Source organism: Hylobates moloch, unplaced genomic scaffold (genome assembly GCF_009828535.3).
Source record: "Hylobates moloch isolate HMO894 unplaced genomic scaffold, HMol_V3 SCAFFOLD_5, whole genome shotgun sequence".
Lineage (NCBI taxonomy): Eukaryota > Metazoa > Chordata > Mammalia > Primates > Hylobatidae > Hylobates > Hylobates moloch.
The window spans coordinates 78,613,068-78,625,219 of NW_026652280.1; the positions used below are offsets into that span (position 1 = coordinate 78,613,068).

Genomic DNA, 12,152 nt, shown 5'->3' on the forward strand with positions numbered 1-12,152 from the left:
TGGTGGTTTATTTCTCTGTTCAGCAGCAAATATGCACCAAATGTCTTTTGTGTGACAGCCATAGGATATAAAATAATGTATCATATATCTTCCTGAACTACTCGGCACTCATGATCCCGGATGATTTCTTGAGTCCTTAACATTTATTGAGGGCTTTCTCCCTTTGTTTCCCTTCCATCTTCTTATTTTTTTTCTTAATCCCAAATGTGATAGTATCCCCTTCCATCTTAATCTATTATCCCATCTTAATCAGTCGACTACTATTTGATAAGCACCTCCTATGGCACCATACTAGCTATTTTTCGTTATCTCTAATCTTCACAAAAAACACTACAAGACAAATATAAATATCATTTTACAAAAGAGTAAACTGACTCAGAGTTTAAGATACATTTTCAGTCCCATGAGATTGTAGTATTATTTTCTTTTTTTTTTTGAGATGGAGTTTCGCTCTTGTCACCCAGGCTGGAGTGCAGTGGCACAATGTTGGCTTACTGCAACCTCTGCCTCCCGAGTTCTGGTGATTCTCCTGCCTCAGCCTCCCAATTAGCTGGGATTACAGGTGCCCACCACCAAACCTGGGTAATTTTTTGTATTTTTAGTAGAAATGGGGTTTCGCCATATTGGGCAGGCTAGTCTCGAACCCTTGACCTCAAGTCATCTGCCCGCCTCGGCCTCCCAAAGTGCTGGGATTACAGGCGTGAGCCGCTGCGCCCGGCCACTTCGTTTTTTAAAACTCACCTCCAAATAGTTTCACCTCCCTAGTAGAAGTGACCATACTTTCCTTTGTGTGCTGTTTAATTTTGTACGTTTCTGTTCCGGATCAATACTATATTGTGGCTCACATTCGTTTACCAGCACCTGTCCCAACTAGACCATGGATAGAGACATCTTACTTATATTTGCATTCTCAGGATGTGGCACTTTGGCACACATCAGGTGCTTATTAAAGTTTGTGGAAGGAAGAAAGGAAAGGAGGAGTAAGGAAACAGCATTGATGCATCTTTAGTGATAGAATATAAATTTTGCAAACTATGCAAATAAAATATGGGTTTCTAATTGTATTGAACATACTTTCTCCCTCCTTTTAGGTTTAGAACTTCAGGAGAGAAGCCCATCTATTCTGTAGGTAAGCAGTTTTTACCTGATGTAGTTGGCCTGCTTTAAGTGACCCTTTAGCACTCTATAATAATTTTGCCTAGAAGGAAGCCTACCATATCTTTGAGAACAGTGGCCTGAACCAAACCCCACCCCTCCATGTGAGCATGGAATCGAATCATGGGTGAGAACATAAAGTAGTGGTTAAGAGCAAGAGCTCTACAGTAAGTTTGGATTCCAACTGTACTACATATTTATTTGGTCTTTGGCTATTTCTCTGTAGCTTGGTTTCCTCACCTTAAAAAATGAGCAGGCTGTGAGGCCGGGTGCGGTGGCTCACACCTGTAATCCCAGCACTTTGGGAGGCCAAGGTGGGCGGATCACCTGAGGTCAGGAGTTCGAGACCAGCCTGGCCAACATGGTGAAACCCCATCTCTACTAAAAATACAAAAAATTAGCTGGGTGTGGTGGCAGGCGCCTGTAATCCCAGCTACTCGGGAGGCTGAAGCAGGAGAATCGCTTGAACTCGGGAGGTGGAGGTTGCAGTGAGCCAAGATTACGCCATTGTACTCCAGCCTGGGGGACAAGAGTGAGACTTCATCTCAAAAAAAAAAAAGGCTGTGCAGCATGGTGAGACCCTGTCTCTACAAAAAATTTTTTAAAAAATTAACTGGGCGTGGTGGCACAGGCTTGTGATCTGACCTACTCCAGAGGCTAAGGCAGGAGGATCACTTGAGCCCAGGTTACAGTGAGCTATGAATGTGCCACTGCACTGCAGCCTGGGTGACAGAGCAAGATCCTGTCTCTTAAATTAAAAAAATTAAAAAAAAAGAGGATAATTATAATACAAACTGTAGTGTGCCATTTGAAGATTCAGTGAGACAAAAGATATAAAGTGCTTGGCGGGGTGTGGTGGCTCACGCCTGTTATCCCAGCACTTTGGGAGGCCGAGGAGGGCGGATCATGAGGTCAGATCAAGACCATCCTGGCTAACACAGTGAAACCCCATCTCTACTAAAAATACAAAAAATTAGCCAGGCGTGGTGGCACGTGCCTGTAGTCCCAGCTACTCGGTAGGCTGAGGCAGGAGAATTGTTTGAACCCCGGAGACGGAGGTTGCAGTGAGCCGAGATCGCACCACTGTACTCCAGCCTGGGCGACAGAGTGAGACTCCGTTTCAAAAAAAAAAAAAAGACAAAATGCTCAAAAAGTAGCAGCTGTAATTATTATTATTAATACTGCTACTATTCCAGAACTGCCTTGTATGTCCATCATCAGGCTAGGGCTTTTCTCACACTGTTTAATCCAAAATGAATGTCCATTCAGTCTGATTAACTCAATGGATTTCCATCTCTGTTTCAACCCAATTACTTGCCATTTTTGCTTTGTCTATTATGTGAGAAATTTCAATGGAGTTGTTGGATTTTAATGACGTTTGTCATGTGTCTAACAAGTATCAGAGATAAAGGAATGGAAGTAAGGAAGGGAACTAACATTTTTTACTCAATGCCTACTGTGTGCAGGGAAGTGTGGAAGAGGCTTTACATATGTTAATTATTTTAGAAGATGGCAGCAATGTGTAGGGAGTCACCATTTCTACTGGACCCAAAGCCTAACATCTCAAAATAATGGGCTTCTTTTTATTTATACATTCTCTTGACAAACATGTATCTTACTAGACTGTGTGTTAGATGCTGGTGATACAAAATTAAGAGGATATAGTCCTTGCTATTTAGTAGTTTTAGCTTATTTTTTCCCCAGGAATAACACAATGAACATTTCTTTACCCACCATTTAGATTCACCTTGGTTAACATTTTGTCATGTTAGCTTTTTAAAAATTAGACATCATGATACTTTACCCTTGAATACTTTAGCTTGGGTTTTTAGAAATAAGGATATTTTTGGGCGGGCACGGTGGCTCATGCCTGTAATCTCAGAACTTTGGGAAGGAGAGACGGGTGGATCACCTTAGGTCAGGAGTTCAAGACCAGCCTGACCAACATGGAGAAACTCCGTCTCTACTAAAAATACAAAATTAGCTGGGCGTGGTGGAGCACACCTGTAATCCCAGCTACTCGGGAGGCTGAGGCAGGAGAATCGCTTGAACTCGGGAGGCGGAGGTTGCAGTGAGCTGAGATCGCACCATTGCACTCCAGCCTGGGCAACAAGAGCGAAACTCTGACTCAAAAAAAAAAAAAAAAAAAAGAAAGAAGGATATTTTCTTTTTTTTTATTATAATTTAAGTTCTGGGTTACATGGGCAGAACGTGCAGTTTTGTTACATAGGTATACACGTGCCCTGGTGGTTTACTGCACGCATCAACCCATCACCTACATTAGGTATTTCTCCTAATGTTATCCCTCCACTAGCCCCCCACCCCCCGACAGGCCCTGGTATGTGATGTTCCCCTCCCTGTGTCCATGTGTTCTCATTGTTCAACTCCCACTTATGAGTGAGAACATGCAGTGTTTGTTTTTCTGTGGTTTTTGTAATAGTGTGGAGTGCCTGCAAAGGATATATTAAGCAACCCATTGGATACACTGATCTTGAGCTAAAAATTTAGGTCTGAGTTGAAACTGTACATATGAAAGTCATTGCTTTGTCAATTTTAATTGAAGCCATGGGAATGAATGTGATCAGTTAAGGAGAAAAGGTGGAGAAGAGACCCAGGGATCATACTCTGAGGAATTTCAACCTTAAAAATCTGGGTAGAGGGAGAAAGGCTAATGAAGCTGAGAAAGAGAGACCAAAGTGGAGGAAACCTGGATAGTATAGTATCATGGCAGGCAAGAGGAGAGCGTTTCAAGAAGGAAAGAGTGGCCAACCATGTTACAGTTTCAACTGTGCTACCGAGAGATCAGGAAAAACATGAACATGATAGTATCCTTGGATTTGAGCAATCTAGAGGTCACTGGTGACCTTAGGGAGGGTAGTCTAGGTAGGTGGGGTGGATGGGTTGTGGAAATTAACCATGAGGTGACAAGTGAACGAAAGTCCAAGAGTTAGAAAAAAAACGACTGTAGACAATGCTTTCAAAAAGTTTGAGACTGAATGGGTCAATACATATTGGCAGGAACTGAAGAGAGATGTAGGGTGAAGGAAAGATTTTTTAAAAAACTGTTTATCTCTTAATTATACTTTTTATTTTGAGAGATATAAAAAATATAGAAGAGTAAAAGAGTAATATGTCAAATAAACCCAGAATTGGCAACTATTAACATTTTGTCAGACTTTCATTGTCTTTTTTGTATTAAAACAAAAAGATCTATGTTCAAGTCGTCATTATTCTCTAGCCTTGGTCTTATCCCTTACCCTTCTCAACCATAGGCAAAGTTTATTTTGAATTGGTATATATTCTGAGAAAAGTCTTTTAAAACAATTATTAGGTTGGTGCAAAAGTAAAAATAATGGCAAAAACTGCACTTACTTTTGCACCAACCTAATACTATTAAAATTATCACCTGTTAAAAATTTGAAATGGATGCATATGGGAAGAATAAGCTTAAACTGTATAAAAGGGTATATGATGAAGTGAAATTTTATTCCCCTTTCCCAGTCTTTTTTTTTTTGAGACGGAGTCTCGCTCTGTGGCCCAGATGAGTGCAATGGCGAGATCTCGGCTCACTGCAAGCTCTGCCACCTGGGTTCATGCCATTCTCCTGCCTCAGCCTCCCAAGTAGCTGGGACTACAGGCACCTGCCACCATGCCCCACTCATTTTTTGTATTTTTTAGTAGAGACGGGGTTTCACCGTGTTAGCCAGGATGGTCTAGATTTCCTGACCTTGTGATCCAACCGCCTCGGCCTCCCAAAGTGCTGGGATTACAGGTGTGAGCCACCACGCCCGGCCCTCTTTCCCAATCTTAACTCCCTCATGATATCCACTGATAGCAATTTCTTGTGTAACTTTCAGGAAGATTTTATGTATATATGAAGATTTATATTATGTGTGTGTATGACTGTATCTTAATGCTGGACATTTAGGTTGTTTTTAGTTTTTTGCTGTTTCAAAAAATGGTACACCAGCCATTTTGGTATGTCTTTGTAAACTTGTTCCTGTACATTTGTAAGATAAATTCCTGGAATTGAAATCGCTGAGTCAATGCATTATGAATTGGAGATTTTGATAAGTATTGCCAGACTATCCACCAGAGAAGTTGTATTAATTTACATTTCTATTTTCCGGCCCAAACTGGGTTTTATAAAACATTTATTGTTAGCTGGAAGCACTGGCATGGACTGGTAGTCCCAGCTACATGGAAAGCTGAAGTCCCAGAACAGTCCTTTGAGCCCAGGAGTTTGAGGCTGTACCACACTTTGATTTTGCCTGTGAATAGATGCCATACTCTAGCCTGGGCGACAGAGCAGGATCCCATGTCTAAATATATATATATATTTATTTATATATTTTTTGAGACTGAGTTACGTTCTGTCACCCAGGCTGGAGTACAGTGGCACGATCTTGGCTCACTGCAACCTCCACCTCCTGGGTTCAAGAGATTTCCCTGCCTCAGCCTCCCAAGTAGATGGGACTACAGGCATGCGCCACCATGCCTGGCTAATTTTTGTATTTATTAGTAGAGACAGGGTTTCACCATGTTGGCCAGGCTGGTCTCTAATTCCTGACCTCAGGTGATCCACCCACCTCGGTCTCCCATAGTGCTAAGATTACAGGTGTGAGCCACTGCACCTGGCCTAAAAAAATAATTTTTTTTTGTTAGTGAAAATTACGTCTCATTTTAATTTGTGTGTCTTGAATTTGTCATCTTTTCATATGGTTACTTGCCATTTGTATTTGTTTCCTAATGAATTGCCCATTTATTTATTTATTTATTTATTTTTGAGACAGAGTCTCACCCTGTCACCCAGGCTAGAGTGCAGTGGCATGATCTCGGCTCACTGCAACCTCTGCCTCCTAGGTTCAAGTGGTTCTCCTGCCTCGGCCTCCTGAGTAGTTGGGACTACAGGAATGTGCTACCACGCCTGGCTAATTTTTTTGTATTTTTAGTAGAGACAGGGTTTCGCCATGTTGGCCAGGCTGGTCTCTAACTCCTGACCTCAGGTGATTCACTCACCTCGGCCTCCCAAAGTGCTGGGATTACAGGTGTGAGCCACCGTGCCTGGCCCATTTATGTTTTTTTGTCAATTTTTCTATTGGATTGTTTACTTTTTCATTTTTGATTTGTAAGAACTTTTAATAAAGTTCTTATATATTAAGGAAATTAACATTTCTGTGTTACATATGCTTGTACTTTTTCTAGTCATTTATCCCTTGACTTTGTTTGTGTTTTTTCCATTAAACAGAACTTTTAGATTTTTATATAGTTATGTTTATTAATCTTTGATTTCTAGATTTTGTTTCATGCTTAAAAAGATCTTTTCTACCCTAAGATTATTTTTAAAAATCCATGGCCGGGCACGGTGGCTCATGCCTGTAATCCCAGCACTTTGGGAGACCGAGGTGGGCGGATCACAGGGTCAGGAGATCGAGACCATCCTGGCTAACACGTGAAACCCTGTCTTGAGACCATCCTGGCTAACACAGTGAAACCCCGTCTCTACTAAAAATACAAAAAATTAGCTGGGCATGGTGGTGGGTGCCTGTAGTCCCGGCTACTCTGGAGGCTGAGGCAGGAGAATGGCGTGAACCTGGGAGGGGGAGCTTGCAGTGAGCCGAGATCTCGCCACTGCACTCCAGCCTGGGCGACAGAGTGAGACTCCATCTCAAAAAAAAAAAAAAAACAAAAATCCTTCATGTTACCTTCTGATAAATATTTTTTCTTTTCAATATGTGGTCCAGACCAGGTGTAGTGGCTTACGCTTATAACCTCAGCACTTTGGGAGGTTGAGGGGAAGATCACCTGAGCCCAGGAGTTCAAGACCAGCCTGGACAACATAGGGAGACTCCATCTCTACAAAAAAAAAATAATAATTAGCCTGGTGGGATAGCGAGTGCCTGTGGTCCCAGCTACTCAGAAGACGAAGACTGAGAAGGTAGGATTGCATGAGTCAGATTGAAGTTGCAGTGAGCTATGATTGTGCCACTGTGCTCTAGCCTGGAAGACAGCACGAGATCATGTCTCAAAAAGAAAAAAAAAGTGAGGCTGGGCGCGGTGGCTCAGGCCTGTAATCCCAGCACTTTGGGAGGCTGAGGCCAGTGGATCACCTTAGGTCAGGAGTTCAAGACCAGCCTGGCCAATATGGTGAAACCCTGTCTCTACTAAAAATACAAAAATTAGCCAGGCATGGTGGTGCATGCCTGTAATCCCAGCTACTCAGGAGGCTGAGGCAAGAGAATTGCTTGAACCCGGGAGGCGGAGGTTGCAGTGAGCCGAGATTGTGCCATTGCACTCAAGCCTAGGCGACAAGAGCGAGACTGTCTCAAGAAAAAAAAAAAGTGAGGCTGGGTGCCCTGGCTCATGCTTCTAATCTCAGCACTTTGGGAGGCCGAGGCGGGTGGATCACTTGAGGTCAGGAGTTCCAGACCAGCCTGGTCAACATGGTGAAACCCTGTCTCTACTAAAAATACAAAAATTAGCCGGGCGTGGTGGTCACACACCCGTAATCCCAGCTACTCGGGCAGCTGAAGGAGAATCCCTTGAACCTGCGAGGCGGAGGTTGCAGTGAGCCGAGATGTCTTGCCACTGCACGTCAGCCAGGATGACAGAGGAAGACTTGGTCTCAAAAATAAATTAATAAATAAATAGAATAAAAAAGTGTTCCATCTGGAATTATAAGTGGAGCATGGATACAGTTTCTCCCCCTTAATGAATGAAGTCAGTTGTTTCAACATTAATTAAAATATCCATGTTTTTGGCTGGGCGTGGTGGCTCATGTTTATAATCCCAGCACTTTGGAAGTTCGAGGTAGGTGGATCACCTGAGGTCAGGAGTTCACGACCAGCCTGACCAACATGGTGAAACCCCATCTCTACTAAAAATAGAAAAATTAGCTAGGCGTGGTGGTGCTCCTGTAATTCCAGCTACTCAGGAGGCTGAGGCAGGAGAATTGCTTGAACCTGGGAGGCGGAGTTTGCAGTGAGCCGAGACTGCGCCATTGCACTCCAGCCTGGGCAACAAGAGCAAAACTCCATCTCAAAAAAAAAAAAAATCCATGTTTTTCCTGGAGGTTTGAGAATGTAAACTTTATCGTATTCTAAGTTCCTGTGTAGATCTGGGATTTTTAAATTTTTTATTTAGAGTCAGGATCTCTCTTTGCTGCCCAGACTTTGATGCCATCACAGCTCACCACAGTCTTGAGCTCCTAGGTTCAAGGGATCCTTCCACCTTGGCCTCCCAAAGTGCTGAGATTACATGTGTGAGCCACAATACCCAGCCTAAGTCTAGGACTATTTTTTTTTTTTTTTACTTAAAATTTTTAAAAATAGAGACTAGGCCTCCTGCCTCGGCCTCCCAAAGTGCTGGGACCGCTCGCTCTGTCACCCAGGCTGGAGTGTAGTGGCACCATCACAGCTTACTGCAGCCTCAACCTCCCAAGCTCAAGCCATCCTCTCACCTCAGACTCCTCAGTAGCTGGGTCTACAGGCCTGTGCCACCATGCCTGACTTTTATTTTTTATTTTTTTATAGAGACAGGGTCTCCCTACGTTGCCCAGGCTGGTCTTGAAGTCCTGAGCTTAAGCAATCCTCCTGCCTTGGCCTCTCAAAGTTCTGGGTTCACAGGCACGAGCCACTGGGCCTGGCTTGCAACTACTTTTTAAACTTCATCTTGTTTCATTGATCTGTATATATATTTGATGCCAGTATGAAACTGTTTTAAAGCTTTTTGGTTACTATAGTTTTTTAGTATATTTTAGTTTTTTATTTTTGAGATGGAGTTTTGCTCTTGTTGCCCGGGCTAGAGTGCAATGGCATGATCTTGGCCCACTGCAACCTCCACCTCCCGGTTCAAGCGATTCTCCTGCCTCAGCCTCCTGAGTAGCTGGGATTACAGGCATGCGCCACCATGCCCGGCTAATTTTGTATTTTTAGTAGAGACGGGGTTTCTCCATGTTGGCCAAGCTAGTCTCGAACTCTCGACCTTAGGTGATCTGCCCGCCTTGGCCTCCTAAATTGTTGGGATTACCGGCATGAGCCACCATGCCCAGCCGGTGGTATATTTTAGTATCTGGTAGCTACCTAATTCGGAGGTCATTTTTTGTTTATTTATTTATTTTTTGAGATGGAGTCTCACTCTGTCGCCCACGCTGGAGTGCAGTTGTGCCATCTCGGCTCACTGCAACCTTTGGCTCCCAGGTTCAAGTGATTCTCCTGCCTTAGCCTCCCAAGCAGCTGGGATTACAGGTGTGCACTACCATGCCTGGCTAATTGTTTTTGTATTTTTTTAAATAGAGATGGGGTTTCACCATGTTGGCCAGGCTGGTCTTTAACTCTTGACCTCAGGTGGTTCACCCGCTTGGGCCTCCCCAAGTGCTGGGATTACAGGCGTAAGCCACCATGCCCAGCCTGTTTGTTTTTGAAGTTGGCATCAAATAGGGCATGTTAAATTGCTATTGGAAAAGATCCAATAGGAATCATTTTGAAAAGATATGTGGGGATAGTAGCATAATTTTTTCAACATTTTTCTATTTGGAGAAATTTAAGTTGTTACCAAGATTTTGCAATGGAAACAACACTGTGATGAACATTCTTGGGCAATATTTGTGCCATTGTCTGATTACTTAGGGTACATTTCTGAAAGTAGAACTATTGGGTCAAAGGAAATACACATTTTTAAAGCTGTTGTTGTGTATTAACTAAATTGCTCTCCAGAAAGATTGCACCATTTTATACTTCTCTATTTGAGAATCCCTTTTTACATACTCATCAACATCGAGTATTATTTTTAATATTTGCTAATATTGTAGGTTAAAACCTGCTTTCCCTTGTGTTTGGAATTTTCATGTCTTTACTAGTTGGTTGAACATATTTTTTTTTTTTTTTTTTACTTGCTATTTATTTATTCTTTCCTTTGCCCACGTTTCAACTGTGACTGGAGAATACTAGTCCCTAGAAGGTTCCAAGGCCCAGAATAATTCACTAATGTTGGCTCACCAAGATAATTTCCACTTGAAAGCACACAGTTTTGTTGGTATTTTTTATAGGTTCTTTCAGATATATATTTTTGTTGTTGTTGTTTTTGTTTTTGAGAGAGAGAGGGTCTTGCTTGTGGCCCAGGCTTGAGTATAGTGGCATGATCATAGCTCCCTGCAGCCTCGAACTCCTGGGTTCAAGCAATCCTCCTGCCTCAGCCTCTTAAGTGGCTGGGATTACAGGTATGCGCTACCATGCCCAGCTAATTTTTTATTTTTTAAATTTTTTGTGAAGACAGGGTCTTGCTGCGTTGCCTAGGCTGGTCTTGATTTCCTGGCCTCAAGTAATCTTCCCATCTCAGCCATCCAAAGTGTTGGGATTACAGGTGTCAGTCACTGCACCCAGCCTGAGATATCTTTAAAGTCAGAAATTTCAAAATTGAATTACAATGATGTTCAGAAAGGAAGAGTAGGGAAAGTGCCCCATTTCTGCCTTCACTCATCCACTCCGTGTGTGGGCTCTGGGGACCATTCCAGCTGCTCTATCCAAGGAGGGGCTTGGTTGTGGTGACCATCTTTTTCTTACTGATTTAAAAATAGACAGAAGTAAATATATAAAACTAGATCTAAAGAGACAAGATGAAGGGAACTTAGAGTGCTCTCATTACAGCATGAATAAAAAGGTAGAAGCAGAGAAGCATGGTATATTCAGATCCAAGTAGTTCAGTGTAATTAGAACAACTGAAAGAAATTTGAAAAATTTTGAAAAATGTGGGCAGCTGGCAGGGACAAATCATTGCAGATTGTTTTGGTTAAATATCTTAAGAACCATTTTTGTTTTGTTTTTAAATATACACTTACTGAGCACATACTGTTTGCCAGGTGGTGGCATTGTTTCTGCCCTGGAGGGCCTTACAGTCTGTTTAGTGGAGAGAATAACCTGTAATTAGCTTCTTGGCTGGGGGCTACCTCAATTTTTTTCTTTCCCCACCTGCGTAGCCCTGCTAAAAATGCTTATCCCATTTCTAAATGAGAAAGAATTAAAACAAAGTTGTTTATCCCCATCCTGGATTGATGGGTTTAGTTCTCAGTTTAATAAACAAGAACATTGAAGGACAGTTGTCTCTGGCATATGTAAAGGAAAGGGGAATGCTGTGGGAAATGTCATTGCGTGATTACATCTTATAATTGTGATAATTGAAAGATTTTTAAAGCCTCCATTTGAAACCCTGGGGTTTTGTGTCTTTTTTTAGTAAAGAGTTGCCTTTTCTCTCAGGAGGCTGCAATGTTAATGTGACAGCAGGAAACCCACTTATTGACACGACACAGGGGAAAAGAATTCAGTTGAACTTATTGGAAATCAGAGGCTTTCAAACTTGTAAATTTTATAATTAAAACAACTGGCTAATTAAGTGGTTTAACCACTGGTAATTTGACCAAAACCTTTCATTTAAGGGGAAGAATGGTTCATTTAACAGTGGTTTGAACCAGCTTCTTAATTAAGCAGCTGCTTTAATTACAGGAATTGCTCCAAACTGAATTTAAAAATGCCTCCTTGCCAAGGAATTCCAGTAGCTAAGAGGCTGAGGCAAACATTTGCAGTACTTTCACCTACGATATGTTATCATTGCAAAGATCCTTTTTGGTTCTGCTTTTTGAAATTACAGATAGATGATTGAGTAGGTACCACTTAAAGATGGTGATTGACATATGAGTTTTCTTTTTTATTTATATAAAACATTTTATTATATAATGGAGGCATGATAGAGCTATCACTATGAATTAAACTCTTCGTGATCTTTGTATATTTAGGGCAGCAGAAGAGTTTCACAGAGATGGTAACATTTGAGCTGGCTCTGGAGGCTGTGTAGAATTTCACTGTCCAAGAGGTGTAGTCCCAGCAGGGTGAACAGCCGAGGAAGGCACAGAGGCATGAAAACTGTAGCAAGAATAGCAAGTGTAGCTCTGTGGCTAGGGAGCAGGGTTTTAAAAATCTAGAGGAATGGGAGAATGAGATGAAGTA

At 42.1% G+C, this 12,152-nt stretch overlaps 1 protein-coding gene across 1 annotated transcript in view; it reads right to left on the minus strand.

Moving 5' to 3' along the window:
* Positions 1–9,075: 9,075 nt before the first annotated feature.
* Positions 9,076–12,152, minus strand: part of LOC116468830 (rho guanine nucleotide exchange factor 2-like) — a 60,260-nt gene continuing 57,183 nt past the window's right edge. The window contains exon 9 of the mRNA XM_058438746.1: positions 9,076–12,123. The gene's annotated coding sequence lies outside the window, so the exon portion shown is untranslated. The remainder of the gene's footprint in view (positions 12,124–12,152) is intronic.